Source organism: Strigops habroptila, chromosome 1 (genome assembly GCF_004027225.2).
Source record: "Strigops habroptila isolate Jane chromosome 1, bStrHab1.2.pri, whole genome shotgun sequence".
Lineage (NCBI taxonomy): Eukaryota > Metazoa > Chordata > Aves > Psittaciformes > Psittacidae > Strigops > Strigops habroptila.
This window is the reverse complement of record NC_044277.2, coordinates 110760255-110780154: the sequence shown is the minus strand read 5'-3', so window position 1 is coordinate 110780154 and position 19900 is coordinate 110760255. Positions and strand designations below refer to the sequence as shown.

Here is a 19900-nt window from a genome sequence, read left to right as displayed (position 1 = left end):
AGAGAATGGGCTAGAATGACTGCCAGAAGTTATTGAGCTGGAGAGAATTTTAAATGAATGAATTGGGCATGAGTCATGTCTTTCCACAGAGCAACTGCGGTGCTGGCTGTCGAAGTACTTGAGAAATCAACAAGGGCCCCTTTTGAGGGAGCTGGGGGAGAATTTCATCACTGGCTCAGATTTGGAATTCTGCAGTGCATCTGGGAAAATAATAACCTACAAGAGCAAAGATTATTTAAAGACAAGCAGCTTCAATTTATCAATAACTCAAATACCAGCAAACTTGGGTGGTGAAGGGTGGCAGAGTGTTAATTGGTCTGGAAGCAGTATAAATACTTTCTGCATTTATCTCTCTTACAAATGTTCACTGGTGATATGTTATCAGTAATTTATGATGTGCCATGACAAAGGCTTACATTTCTGACAAAAATAGCAATTACTTAGAAGAATGAGGATTCTCCTTGAATGTTTTCAGCAAGTTATAGGGGGGATATTTTTCCTTCCATGCATGAACTGCCTGTGAAAATCCTTCGGATTTGGCAATTTTTTCTGTTGCCTGAATTTAGCCCAGTTTTTAAGCTCTTCCGAAGACCTTGCAAATTCTCTTATAAAATTACTGGTATAAATCATTTACATATCTGGTGCATACATTAGCATGCAATCATGGTGATAAGTACAAAAGAAACCCAGCACTTACTCATGCACTTTCTTAATCCTTGCTTATTTGATTTTGTTTTCTCCTTCACAGAAAGGAGAAAACTTTTATTATTACCAAAGGTTGTCTTCTGAAGGAGGAGTAAAATCTGCATCAAAATTTTCAAGCATTGTCTCATGTAAGGGAAGTGCTCTGTTGCCCCAGAATTTCATGCAGGATGCTTATCAGGTGCAAGGAAATGCATGGAGGAGTCCAAGTGTTATAGGTACGTATCACAATGCAGATACTACACTGTCTTCACTTTCATCCTCAGGGAAAGGAACTTGAATTGCTGTGAGAAAAGTCAAATGCTTTCTGAAGGTGATGACTTCTATGAATCCAGATCTCTGTGATCTTAGTGGTTTGGTAGCTGGAATCAAAATACCATAATATCCAGGCATCGCTGATGCTTTTTGTTTTTTCTGCGAGCATTATCGCCCTGTTTGCTAAGTGGAGAAGTTTCAGAGTCATGTCTCTAAGTGCATTTATTTGTGTTATTCAGTGAACTCTAGCAGACTTTGTTTTGAAAAATAAAAGTTTACTTAATTCTTGATGATTTAGAAGGCTTTGGAAAAATAATACTTTCTGAATTCAAAGAGAACTTGCAAACAGTGTTATAATATTATGGCTGCATTCAGAGGCCACCAGAAGATAGAAAGTGTTGGTGCAGATTCAAGTCAGACGCCATTTGCTTCTATATATTTCTTCTTTTCAGGAGAGCTGGAGAATACTGTAATGAAACTCACATAATAAATTTTGTAAGCAGACATATCCAAAGATTATTGAAGCCAATTGAAAGCACCTCTTAAGATTAGGAGTTTTGGGTAAATCCTGGAATTGTCAGAGTTTAGTAATAAATTTAGTTAGTTATATTTAGTTAGTTATACATAGTTATGCTCATTCCCTTCCTTTCGGACCCACTTCACCTTTTTAAAGCATCACCTGGCACACCAGTTTTTGGCTATAGACATAATCTGGGATCTGAGTACCAAGTGGGGGGTTTTACAGTGTGGCATAATGATAAAAGACAGAAAGAGGGCTCATCTTTTTTGTAGTTTGGAAGGGATGTAGCAACTGAATCTTGGGGCCTTTTTGTGTCTCTGTTAGGGTTACTGTGTGATGTGACCAAAATCACAGGTGACAGTGTTCATTGCCTGTGGATGTGGAAATAAATCCACTACATCATTCCCTAGGCGCTGTGAAGGTATGGGAGGCGACTGTTGGATCTGCTGGACAATACTTTGTGGTTACTTAGGAGCACTAAATCTGAAATAGAATGATGTTTTATCATAAAGAGTAAGCAAAACTTTTACTCCAAGTAAAAGGGCAGAATTTGGTCAATATGATCTGTCAATGGAAAAGATGACTGAGTCTTCTGATCTATTACAGAAACAGTTCTGATTTTAGGAAGACATTATTTTCTAATACAGATACATTTTACATTTTCAATGAAATCCCGTATTCCTGAACTGCACAACAATGCAGTTTTGTGAGCTGCAATACTCTGTTACATGTTTTCTATTGGACTGACAAGGGATAAATCAGAAATGCCTGTAGATCAGATCAAGAACTATAATTGCAATGGAAAAATACTGGTTTTTTCTGGATTTTTCTCATTCCAAGGACAGAAGATGTTCCTTCAGTTCTTACAAAGTGAGTTACTGGCTTATTTCAAGGATGAAGAATATATTGCAGAAATACTGTGAATACAACAGTGTGAATCACTGGGATTGCTGCTTCTGAAACAATGATTGACTCAGAGGATTTTGCTTTTTGTGAAGCTGCTCTTATCTCCCAGCACCTGTCCTCAGACATTGAGCTAATATGTCTGGCACCGAATAAAACAGATAGATAGGAAAAGAATCTTTAATCTGAGGAAAGGCTACTAGTCCACACTAAACTATCTAGTTTTTCAATTAAACTTGACAAAAAAAAAAATTTATTTAGCTTCTGGAAAAAGCAATCCTCCCCCAGATATTCTCTTCCTAAGATTTTGTGTGCAGGAACGCTGTATGTACCAGAAGAGGTGGCTGATTCTTTTAGACCACTTTGACAGGAGCAGTAAATTTCAGTTCCCAAAGCTACTCAGATGCAAAAGCTCTGAGCCACAGGCAAGCCATACACAGTTCATGGACCTGCGCTGTCTGCTGGAAGAACTGCCAGGAATGATAAAAATGATAATAAATTTGCTTTTACTGCTCCTCTCTGTTGTAATAAATTTGTCCTGTATCTTTACACAAAAATGTGCATGGACCCTCTTTATAAACCCCTGGGGAGAAATCTGTGAACAAAAGTAACATTCTCTTTCCCTTCACTTCTGTTTGTGGTGTCTTTTTATAATTTGTGGAAGGTGTCCAACAGGTTGGAAAAATGCATTGAAAACCTAATCCAGACATGTCAGTACAACACTAGGTTTAGTTTAAACAAAAACCAAGCAAGCTTTCACCTTTTCAAAGTAATGTCTCCAAAAATACTTCTCTGATTCAGAAAGTACATTTTTATCCTGGCTTAACTCCTTCTATACTGAATCATAGAATCATAGAATCATAGAATAGTAAGGGTTGGAAAGGACCTTAAGATCATCTAGTTCCAATCCCCCTGCCATGGGCAGGGACACCTCGCACTAATCCATGTGGCCCAAGGCTCTGTCCAACCTGGCCTTGAACACCGCCAGGGATGGAGCATCCACAACCTCCTTGGGTAACCCATTCCAGTGCTTCACCACCCTCACTGTAAAGACCTTCCTCCTTATATCTAATCTAAACTTCCCCTGTTTAAGTTTGAAGCCATTACCCTTTGTCCTACCAATAACAAGCAAGGCTATTTTTACGCGGCATAATGCATGCACTTACTGAGAAAAATATATCTATCCAGCAGCAGCAGCAGATTTGATCAGAACTATAAGAATCTCTAACATGTTCGGCCAAAGTCTTTGCTAGTATAAAATGAAGTTAGCATAATGATGCTTACGTCTAGTAGTGCAAAATTTGAACCATGAATCGAGGGCAGTGGCAAAAGAAATGTCACCATTTCCCTGTGTTTTTCTGGAAGAAAAATATAGGAAATGTGCTACTTTTGGAGAATTGTTTTGTAAATTTTCCCAAGAATTATTATATTGTAGTGCGTGCGATATATGTGCTTCAGAACTTCAGTGCTATTCCTTGCGTTTTGAGAGTTTGTGAATAATTTGATTTGAATTGACTTTTTTTTTTTTTTTTTTGAATGGGTACGAGTTTCCCTCAAGATCAGTTAATATCAGAACTGGCTGGAGTCAGGAAATTCAGATCACAATGAGAGGTTTTGGAAAATTTAGGTTCCAAGTTTAATTTCAGTAAATGGAACGTGGAACATATCACCCATCAAAAATGCTGGATTTGGATTAAGAAAAATATTTGCAGTCCATGGCATGCTTTTTTTTCCAACCCATGTGCATGTGCACACAGTATTATATTGACTAATTTCAGTTTGGGTGGTCCAGCATGAATGTATATGACCAATATGCATCAAAAGACTTTAACAGAGACACTGAGAATGGATTTAACATTGAAAATGGGATATTTGTATCTCCTGACAAACTCTGCCAGTGACATCGTGCCATACAATGAACCTGACGCCCAAACTGCTTTTCTCCAAAGTCATGCCACCTTAATCTGAAGTAGGGTCAATAATTTCATCCCTTACTTTTTATAATAAAAAATAAACAATATGTTCACAAATATTTCCATTCAAAATGCATCCTACTGGTTACAGTTCAGCTGCAGTTGGAGGAAGTGAAGGAGGGTTTTGATCTATGCTTGTGTGTTACTAGAGTAAGTACACCCAAAGCATTGTCTCAGTAGAGAGGTCATGGAGTTTATGAGCACAGAGACTAAATTGTCCCTCTGTATCTAGAGGTAATCCTCTCAGGGCAGGGCTACAAAATACTGCAGGGAAGCCTACAATGCCCTGCACCTTTTTGACAGTAGGTAAACAGAGAACTTCCTCCTTTGGATCATTCCTTCTGGCATGTGCCATCGCACTCCACTGAAAAGATGAGAAAAAGTATCTTTAAAAACAAGCTGTGCTCTTGGTACTACTACAGGCACAAGGTCAGGCAGCTTTGTAGTTAGAGAAGATAATTTTGGTTTGTGATATTCTTCTAGCCCGCAAGAAATGCTGTTACTTACATGAACCCATTCATGTGATAGGGAAAACTCCAAAGATACGCTTTCAATGGAAAATGTGAATAAGCAAACTGTTTGTAATGATGTGGTTTTAGTATTCCTGCCAAGACAATTCAGAGAAGAGAAGATACACGTCTTGAGAGTGTTTACTCTCAAAGATGTGACCATATAAGCATATTTTTAAACAGGAACAGCACAACATTTGAGCAAGTGGTGAATACTCTGCAATTTCAGCCTCACTGACAGTTCAGGAGTTTTCTGCTGTAATTGCCTCTGAAATCTGCCCAAATACTACCATAGATTATCTGTCCCTTTTTCTTTGTTCAATCTTTCTGCAGCCACCTGACCTGGATGTTCTTTCAAGCTTGTGAAGCAAGGTATTGAAAGCACCTTTACCTGTGTGTACCTGAATGTGGGAAATGAACGTTCAAGCTCTTCCTGATGTGGTAAGTATGAGGATGCAAATGACTTGTTTTAAGGAGTCAAGCAAGAGCTGAGTCTGGATGAGTGAAATGAGTGGTCATTTGTCTTAAACAACAATCTATTAAGATTTTTCTCTTTTTCACCTTGGAAATGCTCCCTTTTCAATATTTGGTGTTGCTGCAGAAGGAGTTTGTTCTGATGAAACACCATTTTTTGAAAAAAGCAGTTTCCCTGCAAAATACCCAACCAGCAGTACTACCATTTACCACAAATTGCTTTCTTTTAGGGTCCAATCTGGTTCCTGTAGAACCCAGTGGAAAAACATCTGATTTCACTGAGCGCTGGTCAAGATAAGGCAGCTACTGTTGTACCTTGCCTGTTAGGACTGTTCTTCTGAAGCTGAGGTAGTAGTTGGACGTCAAAAGTCACTAATAGGAAGAAAACCCACTTTTTAGAATCATGGCTGGCAAATTCAAGCTTTAATGTCCCATAAAATCAGCCCTAGGACTAGATCTTTTTGAACCTTGCTTTCTGTCTTCTTACTTGCATTCAATAACTTTTATCCTTCCTTCTCCTATTTCTGTCTGATATAATCCTCTGTGCCAAGGGTTTCCAGCTTCGTTCTTTGGCCCTGTCACTGTGACACCAGTATGACTGGTTCTGTATCAGATTGCTTCCTTTGAGGAGGCTGACTATTTTCAAACTATTATAGTGATGCTGTGGGGAACCCTCTCTTGAGACTCCTCTCTTTTGTGGATTTTTCTCTTGTTTTAAAAAAGAAATATTGTTTTCCAGTATCACCTTTTTCTTCTGTCTCTTTGTTTCTTCCCCTTTGTATCCTTTTCTTTTGACATCCTTTTACCACTGTTCAAAGATAGTCTTATAAAATCTACTTTTTTTTCCTTTCTGATGTCCAGACATTCTGTTTTCATCTGTTCCTTCCACTCTTTTTCTTCATCTCACACGTAATTGTTTGCTTGACACATTATAATTACTAATTTTTAACTTATTTTCCACTTACAGTATACTGGAACAAAATTGAGCATGAGCAGTTCAAGCCTGTACATACAGCAGAGGTCCTGGGGTCTCTGTGAGATATATCATTGTGCTACATTCAAAGTGAAATATAACTCAGTGTTAGCTAATGCTCTATTCCAGCAGGTAAAACTGCTGTTGTGGAGCAAGAAAGCACAGGTGACCTACATGGAGCAGAATAGAGAAGGCAGGAAAGGGGAGAGACAAGTGATGCAAATATGGAGAGTTAAGAGGAACAGAGACCTGTGGATGGGGCTGAAAATGTCTGGAAAGGAGTGAGGACCTCAAGGGGAAAGCAAGAAGTGGATAAAAAACTCCAAGGAGAAATAATAGTGAGGGGAGGAGAAGGAACCTGAATGCAGTGAGGGTGGAGAAGTAGAGCAACATCCACCTTTACAATGCTTCACAGAGATTTAAGAACAAAAAGCCATCACAAGAGCTACTGTGACTTCAGGGCAGAGCACATAGCCGAGAATGAAAATGGTACTGAGTTTAAATGACCCAAGACACAATGTGCTGTCTGGATTTTTATTTTATTTTACTTTATTTTCTTTTCTTTTAATTTATTTTATTTTGTTTTATTTTATTATTTTATTTTAGTCATGAAGCCCGTACATTGCATTTGCTGAATCTCTGGCATTCTTTGTTTCTTTTTTTCTGACAAGAAATGACTTTTTTTCTTGCATAAGATTGTGATTCATTTTGTATAACTCAGGAAGGAACCTTAAGGCAGAAATCTTTCTCCTTCATTTGGAGAACCAAAATGGAAACAAGATGACCCGGTTCATTAGGAGAAAAACTTGGATAAGGAATAGCTTCCAGATCCTTGCTCCCTTTCACCTGACCAAAGTAAAAGGATGTCCTGGCTTTAAAGGAAATTAATTTGAAGCCCTCTTCTATCTATCTCCTGCCTTTGAAGGAATTCACTTCGCTGTCTGCAGCAGCGCTCTTTGGCTGCCAGGGCAGCTGGTCAATATGCGGGCTCTCATCTGTGGGTAATCCTACCTCTTAATCCACGTAGTATAGATCTATATGTACATTTTACTGACCCTCACATTCAGTCCTATGTCCAGGCAAAGCCCTCTCTGGTTTTCAGAAGGAAGATTAAGCCAGCAGTAGCCAATGACCTAAACTCTGCCTTTCTGATCCTTCTTATCCCCCAAAACCCAGAGACGTGGAACTGATCAAGTCCCAGAGCAAGTTCTGGCAGCTCACAATGATAAAAAAAGCCTAAAAGATGAAGACTAAGATAGAAAAATAGCTGCATTAAAGGCAGATGACAGAACTCGCTTACACCTCTGTGAGTTTCAGCAGTTAATTTCTTCTCAGGAGAAACATGAGGTAATTACCTGACAGCCTGATATTTTTCTTCTCCTTTCCTCTAGAGTGGGATATGAGACAATAAAACTGATGGCTGTAGTCTGCATTAGTTGCGGAGCAGACAGGCTACGCATTATGTTTTGTCCACTGCTTGGTCTAGTGATGAAGGTTACTTCTACACAAAGCATTTACCCAGCTGGGTCCAGTTGGTGCTCAGTTCTCTGGTAGCAGTAAATCGCAACTCAAGGGAGTCACAGCTGCCTGTGGACAGCCAGAAGAGAGCTGCTTATGTACCTTGTAGTTTCTTGAAGGTAATTTTAGCTGCTCAGATAAGATTTCCTTAATTCTTCTTATGGCTGCCTGGAAATCTTCCAGGATAAAGACTGCTGTGAAGCATTTTCTCAAAATAAGTTGTTGAGTTTGCCTATGGATTCATTTTGCAGAAAGTTATTAGAGAGCTGAAATTCAGAATTCCCATATCTACAGTACAGCTTCATTGCCGTGTGATGCAAACCTGAGGTGAGGCTTCCTCTCTCTCCTGAGGGCTGGGGAGAGAAGGCAGAGAAACACCTTGAGAAAAGGAGGGCTGTTTTCAGGGGTCTATGCAAGACTTTAATTTTATTTTACAGACTTAATTCTTTCCTTTCAGGATCACTAAGGAAATCACTGAAATGATTCATATTGGTGACATAATTGTGTTCATTAAACTGTTGGTTTAAAAGGCGAGGTATGAGACATTTTAATTTGCAGCAGAAAATTATTTCTCTCCCTACATTTTCACTGATAGTCAGGGTTGGTAAAGGTATGTTTGTGCTTATGGGTTCATCCTCTAATTTCAGCTTGTACTGAGCACCAGGAAACTCACACTGATTTTTTTTTTTTCCCATTGAACTTAGCATTTTCTAAAGTTCTGATGAAAAAAAGAACATATTTTCATTTTTATATTTTAAGAAGAATACCTTCAGAATGTTTCCACCTACGGCCCTGTCTGTAAGTGCTTATTCTGCAGTTCTGATGGGGAGATCATCACCTACTTCATTCTTGGTGTGTCAGATGAATGTGGTGAAGTTTAGACCACTTGAGGCATTGAGATCTGGCTGTTACAGACTGGACTGAGACATCGTCGTATCTCACCTGTGTGAGATAGAAGCTGGTGATTTAAAAAAGGAGAGAGGAATAGCCTATCTATGAGCCCTTTTAACTCTCCACTCCTCCATGATAAAGTTTTCCTTCAATGCTAAAAATGGGGAGGCTTGTTAGGTAAACATGTATACTGAGCTGGAGAAGAAGATGGGAGGACAGAAAAGGAGAGGAAAGGCGAAGAAGAGGAGAGGAGAAAAAGAGGAGAGGAGAAGAAAAGGAGAGGAAAAAAGAAAGGAAAGAAGAGCAGAGGAGCAAAAGAGAGAGGAGAGGAGAGGAGAGGAGAGGAGAGGAGAGGAGAGGAGAGGAGAGGAGAGGAGAGGAGAGGAGAGGAGAGGAGAGGAGAGGACTGGACTGCTGAGTGCTGCCAGATGAATGGTACGCAGCAGAGGGCAGAAAGAGTTCCTTTTTGTGGCTATGTTCCTGAAACATATTAGGGACAAATTTGTATATTTCTTGAGAAAGAGCAAAAACCAACTTATGCCTTTATAGCTAGGGAAAGCTCTTCCACTAATCTTCCTGAAACAAAATAGAAATCTCCTGGTTTAGGTTAGTCATCTATCATCATTTGCTTCTCATTGGAGATTACTCCCATTGTAGTCTGAGAAATTGAAAGAGTGACAACGTCCCTGCAACCTGTGTAACGCAATCTCTTAATACTTCCTTATAAAGAAATGAATAATTGGCACTGATTACATGTGTGTAGGGTAAGGATCACAGTTCTGTCACATGTGGGATGATTTTAACTGAGAGGGTTTTGGTGATCTCAGGTTATTTCTGAGTGCACTGCCTGGCTCTCTGCTCAGCTGAGTAATTGTGGCAATAACCAGGGAATGTAAATGTATTCCAAAGCTGGGGTTATAATGCACATACATGTAAAACAATGTGAAGCGAGCTGGCGGCAAGTTTGTAGTGCAGGATCAGCCTGTGTGGGGTGAAGGGGGGTGCTAAATCCCAGCAGTTGTCTCATGTCTGTCAGTGGAGGCTGCTGAACCAGCTGCAGTGCCTCTTGCTCTGCACTCTGCTAGTTCCTGCTGGGGATGACATAGGCAGTCTGCAAAACAAACAGCAATTTGTTAGAGCCTGATGACAAATTCACACACTGGCTATGAGTGTTCATACAAGAGGCAGAAAAAGCAACTTCCAGCTGGCAAATCTCACTGCACCTTGTACTGGCTTAAGTTGGCAAAAGCCCCTTTATATCTTATCTCATAGAGTTGTTTCCTAAGATCCTTGGTGTATTCATTCTATCTCCAGATGGGGAACCAATGAAAGGCCATCAGGTGGGGTGAAGAAATCTATTGCATGGGTGATGTCTTTGTACCTTCATCTAACAGCATACCTAATGGCCTCACAACACACAAGTAGCTTTGTGCAGACTTTGTCAATGGGTATACGTGCAATAAATTCCACAGAGCTAGTTTTAATAAGGAGCTTCTTGGAGGCAAAAGTTAAATAAAGTCTTCTCTCATTTAATATATTTGAAGTTTGACCTGTAAAGCCGTTCCAGGTGGTATATAGCTTGGTGAATCTGTGTTTTCTCTCTGTGGGAGCAAAGTCAGATTATTCTCATTGTGATGATCTTTTACTGCTTTCACAGATCAGATCTGGAGAGTGTCTGCTTCTGTAGTGGTAGATGTATGTCCCAAGGGGACAAGAAATGGCCTTAGAATTGAACTTCTGCCAACCATTTTCACTCTTTAGCAGAACATCTCTGGAAACACTCATCATACTCATTTTTTTTTTCAAGTGAAATACAAACACACTACAAAATCATATGTATTTTCCTGAAACTTCAGCATTTCTGAGGGAAAAATTTCTGACATTGCTGAAATGGGAAGTTCCACACTGCTACTGTATTTTATGTCAGCACATCTAGGAAATATCACCTCATGGTATCAGTACTTTCTGAAGATGATTGACTGGGAATTGTCTTTTCCACTGCATTTCTCCAGTAAGAAAAGAAAGTGTTACTATCCACTGTAGAGAGATAGTGAGACATTTTGAGTTACAATGAAATGGACCAAATAATTCATGGCACCTTTTAATGCGATTTATGTCACCTTTTTAGAGAATCTGGATAGCTTCTTGTGCTTAACAGGGGCTGAGCAGGGATTTTCTGTGGAAGTGACTATCTGGAAGAGAACTGTTCTTTTTTTCAAAACCAATATTTTTCACAGGTAAGAAAAAAAAGTCAGAATTCTCAGACTTACCATAAAAACAGGCTTTTGGCATTTTCATTTTCTGTGGAAAATTTTTATTGACTGGGAAGCAGAGACATATTTTTTTTTCATTTCTTTTTCCAGGAAATTTCTTCTTGTGAAAATATTTCAAATTTTAATTCTGCTTTAAATCAGGGTCCCCGCAGGTATAAAGTTTTTTGTCAGAGAGATATACCTTTTAAAAAGTGTTGTGTCCTTTAATTGTGCTAAGGTTAGGAGAAAGAATGATTAATGTGAGTATGTGTGAAAGGCATCTTCAATCTCTAATGGTGCCACAGTTATCCATAGCCCTGGGATTTCCAAACTGCATCATGCAATATGCTTTATACCTGAAAGTTGGTAGAAAGTATGTGACAGAAATTGTTTAAGAGTGTCGGCCGAATGAAGTGAGTTACATTAATTCACTGATAAGTGCCTGGTTCCCTATCAGCTTCTGAGTGATTGCCATTGATTTAATGAATTTGTATATGATTTGGAGCCTCCTTAATTAAGAGGCTGCATAATTTTTTCATTCCTTGTTGACAGTAGAGGTCAGCTGACTTGACATTATTTCATCTGAGTGATTTGCATTATAAATGACTGCAGTGGGGGATTTCCAGGAAAGGATCTGAATGCTGTCCTCCAGCAGGTCTTAGTGCTCCTGTTCAGGGAATCTCTCTTTTCAAGAACTTTCTTCAGGAAAGATATGCACATAATTTGTAAAAGATGGAATGTTGACTGATATATTTTTTCCTGACTTATACAATGTATTTGGGGCATTGCAGAGGAGCTTAAGGAACTTGTAATTTACAAATTTTATAAAATTAATAAACTCAATAATTTTATAGAGATCACATTCACACCAGAATCATCCTTTTATCCCAAACAATTTAATTCAAGAAGGAAAAAGATGAAAAATTATGGGGTTTTAAATAGATTTTTGGTTTCTTTTTCAAATAACCTTTTGATTACCCAAAGTCCCTTTGGTGACAACTCTACCGGCTTTGCATAAGACATACAGTGAAGTCAGAAGTCCTCTCAAAACCAGAAAAAAATACATACATAAAGTAGTCAGAGCTGTGAAAGTCAATATCAGTGTACTACACAGCTTTTCTTCTACACAGGAAAAGACATCAATAAAGTCCCTATTAGTAGCCAGTAGTCTTAAAGCCTGATTTTGAAGCCATACGCATGGTAAATCTCTAAAAAGTTATTACATCTGAAGTATAAATCTGTTAAATATACATCTACATTGCACCAAAATACTTTAGCAGTTTTCTTGAGTGAGTGATGCTCATTTAACCAGGCTATCACATTATATGAAATATATTTCGTTTTTATTTGCTGAAAACAGATTAATTTAACAGTGTTCTTTTATTGATTGTGCTGGATGTGCTAGAGACCAGCTTCTTCAGGTATTCATTTAACAGGTCTCCGTTACATATGGATTTGTCTGATGGAAGGAATATCAGTGTCTTTAAGAGGCCTGCTTGATTTCTTTAACAGTTATTCGGTTTGCTCGTCTCCAACATCTAAAGTTAAGTTTTCTCTTCCACCTTGCACAGGACTGAATAGAAAAGGGTGAAACAGGGAAAGTCAAAATCCATCACTTAGTTAGATCAGACAGATTTTGCATTTGACTATGAATCTGTTCTACCCAGAGATGACTAAAAATTAGAATTTATGGCTCAGGGGAAGCTTCAGTATTTGTAAATCTTTTTCCAGGAATATTTGGAAGATAATTACAAAAAAGATGCTTGTGAAGGAGGCACCTTCAACAACAGTGACAGCAACATTTTTTGAAGTTGCCTCTTTCAGCTGCATCTGATCGTAGCAATTGTTGGGTGAAATATTGCCCTTTTCATTTCTTCTCTGAAGAGTTCTAGAAATTGAGTGAGATGGAGATTCAGATGGCCAGGGAACATGAAAGCACTGTCTTGAGATTTAATAGGGCTGCTCGAGCAGTGTAATCTGTGAGTCTCAGCAGAGTAGGATCTCAGATGAAGCAGCAAGCCTTCGAGAAGTGTGCTCATAGTCAGGCTGAATTTCACACACAGAGAGGTCTTTCTGTGACACATTTTGGGTCAGTGAGTAATCATTTCCCTAAGAAATTCCATTTCTATGGAAAATTCCTTTCCCCTTGTTCTACCTATAACAAAATCATTTGGCAGTTGGGTAGAAATGAAGGGAAGGTGGGGAAAGGCAAAGCAGAAAACTTACAAAAAATGCATGTCTTGCATTTCTGCATTACTTTCTTGGAGATTGATAGCTTTTATTTGCTAGTTTTGTTTTCTTTTTTAATTTTTATTTTAAAAAATATATTTCCAAAATACTGCATCAAAGCCTCATTTCTCAAGTTTTTCAGTCTGTTTAGGTTTTTGGTTTTTTTTTTCAGACAAAGAAACAGAAATGTAGTCTGGATAAGGATCTAATTTTTGAGCTGTTTATCTGAAGCAAGGCTGGGTGCCCGCCCATCACTGGCTGCAAAGTGTGTAAGTAGCAGGTCTGTTTTATGCCTTTGCCTCCTTGCTGCTTCTGTTTGACTAACTCAGCAGCAGTTGGGTATTAGCTGGATAAAACTAGCACTCCAAATGAACATATTTATTGAGGAACATACATAGGGTGAATAAAGAATTAAATTCTGAGGCTAAAAGGAATTGAGGTTTTCCTGCAGTGATGGCTAGTCACTGAGTGCAAAAAAAGCCCAACCCCAACAAATCCAAACAGAAATTCCAGATTTCTATGGTATCTGTTCTATATTAACACTTTAGGGACTGAGGTTCTAATAGGTGGTCTTTTTTGTCTCTGAGTAAAGAAACAATTACCAAGGAACTGCATCAAACCAGGACAGCAGGTTGGTTGGACCAGGTGAACTGGGCTCGTACTGCTATCTGTGCCCTGGCAGAAATGCAGAACTCTCCCAGAGGAGGAGAATTCTTATTGAGGTTGCACTTTGTATGTAGCTTTCCAGTAGCTTTCCTTTCTGCTGTTATGCTGCCAATGATCCAGTAGTACAGTCCCCCCCAGGGAAGATTCCACCATGCATGACTACTGTAAAAGCATGGCACTTTTAAAACATAAAATAAGAAAAAGATTGCATAGACAGTGGAAGAGGCAGCATGAAATCAGTGAAGTCTGTTCAAGGGCTTTGAGAACCTGGTCTAGTGTGAGGTCTTCCTATGGCTGGGGGGGGTTGGAACTAGATGATCTGAAGGTCCTTTCCAACCCTAACCATTCTATGATTCTATGATTCTAAATAGAGGCAAGAGCTATCAGTGAATCTGGTGCAAGCAAGGTTTGTATGTGGAAGGAAGATAGGCGTGTATCAAGAATGTAAGGAAGAGAAACCAATCTTGTTAATGGAGATTCAAGCTAGAAAACAGCGTACTCAGATGGGGCTCTCTTCTGCCACCTTAATTTCTTTTGGGTGGCACTGACCCAACCGTTTGCTTCAGTGAGGCTTACTGCAGAAAACACTCTGTTTTTGTGAACAAAGATAAAAGACTACAGGCTTCAGTATGAAATAAGGAGCACCTACTGTTGCCAACACCTACTAATGAATGAAAATGCTATATATATAAAAAATCAAAAAAGTTCATATGATGGTGCTTGTTGCATAGTCTTATAAAATTAAACAAGGCACTTATATCTGAAGGCTAATGGAGGACACAAAAATGAATGGAATGAAGAAAGACAAGCAGACTGTTCTTCAAAATAGGGAAGAGATATACAAACAAATGAATCTAAAAGCATCTTGAGGATGATGGACAAGTGGGACACTAGGAGATTAAGATACAAATGGAAGTATAATTACATGTCATGTATCATGGCAAATACGGGATTCCTTCTGTCTTTCTGCAAGTGGCTCCAAATTGAAATGGGAAAACCAGAGAAATGAAAGTCTAAAAGGGCTTGAAAACTCAGCAGAAATTCTGTGAAAACCTGAATCAATCTGCTTAATACAATAAATCATCAGATTCTTGATATAGTTGTCTTAGCAGCTAATGCAATATTTGTCCTCAACCTTAATGGGGAAATACAGTTCAAAGAACAGATAAAGCTAGTTATATGGGTAGGCTTCTCTTCAGAACAAATTATCATTTCACAAAGAAAATAGCTGTTGCAGCTCAGATAATTTTAGTTAATTTTAATTGTTATTAATGGCAGATTTACATTTTTTTTTTCTTTGTGGGGAGTACCTAGTACATAGTAACTGTATAGGAAAATATATACTATAGTAGATGGTAACTCAGGCTTTGCCCCTATTTGAAATCACAAGGAATGTTCCCATTAATTTCAGCGGCTGCATTGATTTGACCCAGCAAAGCAGACATCATTCCCTAGAGACTGAGTCAGATAAGAGCTCTTACAAACCTCATTTGAGCAGATAACTCACATAAACAGGAAATTATTTCTGAGTAAGCAGCGAGCAAGCAGAACATCAAGCTATCTTGGTGCTAATTTGATCTTCCCGACATTCATTATAGTCATCTTTTGGTTAATGCTTTGACTTGTGTGGTAAGACTGGTATGTGTCTCCCCACATTCGTCATGGCTGTGGCAGAAATAAGGACTCCTTTCTGACCCCCTGAGGTGGTGAGCAGCTGCAGCACAGGCAAAAGAAGCTGCTGCTGTCTGTGTTTTTCAGGACACTCATTTTCCCTGTTACCAGCAAGTGTAACTATTACACCATGCAGCTGAAAAAACTGGAGAAGGTCACAGATCTCAAAACTACACCCTTCCTCCACGTTATGTGTGAGCTTCTGCTGGACTCAGAGGTGGTCTTGGACTTTGGCTAAATAACTGTTTAATAATTCAGAGAATTTCTGCTTGACTAACTAAAGAATTATTGCCTTCTATTTTCAGTTCTCCAAGTGAAAACAATCTGCATTATAGTCAGTAAAAGAAGAGGCTACTCAAAGGAGAGTTTGCAGATTTGGCCTGTAATGATGCTTGGCATACTAAAAGATGAACAATAAAATTTTCTCTGAGATCTGTTCAACCCAGCCTCCAAACTCCAGTTATATGGGAGATTGAGCCTTATGAAACAGGCCTTCACTGATAGCCTGGATTTAAGATTGTGAATAAAGAGATTTTTATTTGGACTAACTAATCCAAACAGCAGAAAATTATTGCAAACTTCTTTTGAATTATTCCTCACGGGTCTTATTTATGTATTCATCTTGCTCACATGGAAGATTTGTTTTTGTTAAAAAACATTATTTTGTTAAAAAACCACAGCAGATTAACAATTGTTGATGCTATTTGGATTCTGCTGGACTCGCACTCTTCTGTATGTTGTATGCTTGTGTAACAGCACATGATCAGACTGGGGTAATGGTATGGTAAGAGGGGCTTGCTTGCAATGAGCAGGGACATCCAGGATCTACTTTTTCCATCTGGCTTTAAATCCCTGAAAGTCCTAATGTCACCAAACAGAAACTTTCCATGCAGGCAGATAAAAGAAATTTCCAGCTAAAATGGTGACAAATTTAGCTTTGTCATCTCATCAGAAGTGATCTACTCTCTGTTTAGCACATATATATGCATAAGACAAAACTTTGTTTTATTTGGATGTAACAGATCACTACATTCCCAGGCACTTGACACTACTTAGTATATATTGAGACAAATTATGGCCTGGGTGGTGCTGAGGGTACATGGGAGTTACGAGAGCATCAGTGAGTCACTGGTAAAGGAAGCTGTCTGCTGAGCAATGAGAATAATGCTTTTTAATTCACAATCTAATAAAGTAAAGTAATATGAGGTGAACGTGCTGTGCAGTCTAGTAGGCTGGCAGGAAAGCAGTGCCTAGCACACATCATGAGGTATTGAACAGCTGCCTGCGAGAGATAATATTTCATGGGGACTTTTGGAAGTATTTTTGTTAGCGGCTGGCCCATATGGCTGCCCCTGCTCTCACTCCTCTCTCCTTTCAGACCTAAGACACACTTGCATAAGCTGCTGCTCCAGCCTGGTAGTGAAAGGCAGGCAAAAATCCTAAAAATGGCTGCAATGCAGATGATTTACATTCTCTGGATTACACTGAGGCAAGCCAGGGCACAGGTTTTTATTTTTGTCCTTGTCTTTCTACTTCCACTTTCCCTCGCAGTGCTTAGATCATCGCAGAAGTGACACAGCCTGTTCCCGTTGAGCACTGTACACCATCCCACACACTCTGGGGATACCTCCCAGCGCATTGCTGAGAAAAGCTGTTGTTCTGGCTCGAAATCACATCTGGCAGCTGTTATTTGACTACAGAATTTTCCTCTGTATAATGTGAGGTTTGGGACCAGTCATTACTCCGTACTAAACTTGATTTTGTGTGATTCTGTGTAATTTTTTTTTCTAATGGTAAAATAAAAAGGGTGACTGTTTTAAAACTGGTGTTATTTAAAACTCAAACAGTAATAAAAAGGAACAGTATTCTTGATACTAATAATTCTTTGAAAAATAGACTTTTTGTCTCATTTAAGATGAACATAAAAGCCTGGACCATTAGAATTTCTCAGCAGTATGGTCCCTCTGCTTCAGCACTAGTTAACCTCCACTCTGGAGAAGCAGTGCTGACCCACCAGAGCACCCACTTTGTAAAGACCTTTCCATAACATATTTAGTAGAGCTTGAAATATATGAAGAATTTAACTGCTAGTCATCAAAATATCTTAGAGAAAGATAGACAGGACTGTACAATTTTGGAAAGGAAACCCATTTACCACGATTAGATTTAATAATAAGTTTAGCAATATTCCATAATGCTGTATTTCTGCAGTAACATTCCTTATTATGAAAGATAATAAATTAAGGGCCATGTAAAATATCCTGTCCAGTCAATTTAAGAAAATAAGGGAATAATTTGAAACACTCATTGCCTATTCTAAGGTTCTTGACTTATTATGATTCTTGGCATCATATAAGGAAGCCTCCAGATCTGGAGTTTGAGGTTGAAAATGTGACACTATTATATTCATTTGTATTGTTTACACAGAGTGATAGATAATGTAAGGTAATTCAGAGGACCTTCCCTCTCCCCAGATAACATGTGCTTTTCCTTGGGAATATGCAGTCTCAGGCCATAAGACACTCACACTCAAAAACTCACACTCATGTTTAATTTAATCACTGTGAAGAGTCCTATTGATTTCAGTGGGACCACACACAACAGCAAAGTTGAGCATGGGTAAAAACATTTGCAGACCAAGGAATCTAGACTATCTAGACAGACCTCATAAAACCAGATAGTTCACTGCAGCTAGGGGACTAAATTGCATATTACTATATGTAGGAGGAAAGCTGACTTTTTATTATATAAAATATTTCAAGTTTTCAAAAATTTGACATTATTCTAAGTGGGGTAAAACTCTCAAAGTTTTACAATTTTTTGAGGGAAAAAATAGGTTTAGAGTTGGTGGTTTTTATTATTATGTTTTTAGCTATTAAAATAATAACTAATAAAAAAATATTTTGTATGAAATAAGATATTACAACATTGAGAGTTTTCCCCATTTTCACCAAATGTTTTATTTGCAAGGGAATTGCATTTTCCTCTAAATTTTCTGCTAGTTACTCAGACTAGCTGTGCTTACTGCACCAAATGACCATAAACAACTTGCAGGGAAGACGGGTATGAAAGACTGAAGGACTGTAGTTAATATTTTCAATGGGGAAGCATAATTAAAAAGCACCTGAGAGCTAGATTTTAGATATAGGCATAAAAAGTAGTAATTAACTATCAGAAACACAAAACAGAATTTGAGTCATGTTCATCCAAGTTAGGCCATCCACCAAGTCCAATGCTGTCAGAACTGAAGATCGCTGGACCTACATAGCACAGCTATAGCACATACCGGTCTAGCACTCATTGGGATATCTCTGCAGAACACTTCTGCACAGTGAAAGCAAGTTCAGAAGCACCCATGTCCCAGTTCAAAAAGAACTTGGGTACTTGGAGGCTCATTTTGCAAAGGGACCCTGCCTAAACCCCCATGATTAAAGTATAGATCCGCATCACCAGTCTGTTTCTTCTAAATCCAGAGACCATCCTTGCTGTCTGTGCATCACTATGAAAATCCTCTCTGGTTTTGCTTCTGGTATAGACCTATTTAAAATCTGTGCAGTAGTAGTACTTTGGTCCACGTAGCTCATCCTTAAATATATCTTTTTTTCTGCTGGGTAGATGCACTCAGTCCAGTCTCAAATTTCCTACATATTTTATAGTATCTCTCAGCTGCAGGAGAATGGCCTGGTTAGAGAATGCAGCTCTGGAGAGTAGGATGTGTCCAACTTTGTTTCAGCTCCAGGTGTCCTACTTCTCAAGAAAATGTTCTGTTTGGCAAGTTTAGGGGGTGGTTTTTAACTTCAGATTTTTCCTTCACTTTATTTCTTGCTTTCCTCCGTCTACCCTGAAGTGCAGACTACCTAATTAACAGAAAGGGAAAGATCTGAGGAATTGAGAAGCATTGTCCCCAGATACCCAAAAGCATATGCATAGAGAGGCTCGGGCTCAAATTCAATTACCCAAAGAGGGATATGAATGTGGATCTTTGAAATAAATCATAACACTATAAGGGAGGTTTTTGCTTCTACCTTTCCCTTCTTCCTCTCCATTTTTCTGTGTATGGCTTAGCTCCCTACTTCTTCAAAGTTCATGGCTATGAAACACCGATGGACCTAGGAGCTTTGCTCTTGCCTTGTGAGTTAGAGCTAAGCTCACAAAGCGTTCTCTGGCTCAGCCTTGTGGAACATTTCTCCTCTACATGGCTGCTGATTAACTGGGGAGGTGTTTATGTTAGGCACTGTTCCAGGAATTGTACAAAGGAATTGCACAACTTAAGTAGCTATTTTAGATTTGTGGTCAATAAATCTGAAATTGTAAAGCTAGGTATAACTTGTAAGTTATATACAAAATGACATATTTGCAACTGA

At 38.7% G+C, this 19900-nt stretch overlaps 1 long non-coding RNA gene across 1 annotated transcript in view; it reads left to right on the top strand.

Annotated features, from left to right (window-relative positions):
* LOC115617612 overlaps window positions 1-17417 on the top strand; it is a 31531-nt gene extending 14114 nt beyond the window's left edge. Inside the window, exons 5-8 of the long non-coding RNA XR_003994639.1 lie at window positions 749-920; window positions 5196-5303; window positions 13372-13468; window positions 17088-17417. This is a non-coding gene — a long non-coding RNA (uncharacterized LOC115617612). The remainder of the gene's footprint in view (window positions 1-748; window positions 921-5195; window positions 5304-13371; window positions 13469-17087) is intronic.
* Window positions 17418-19900: the final 2483 nt, after the last annotated feature.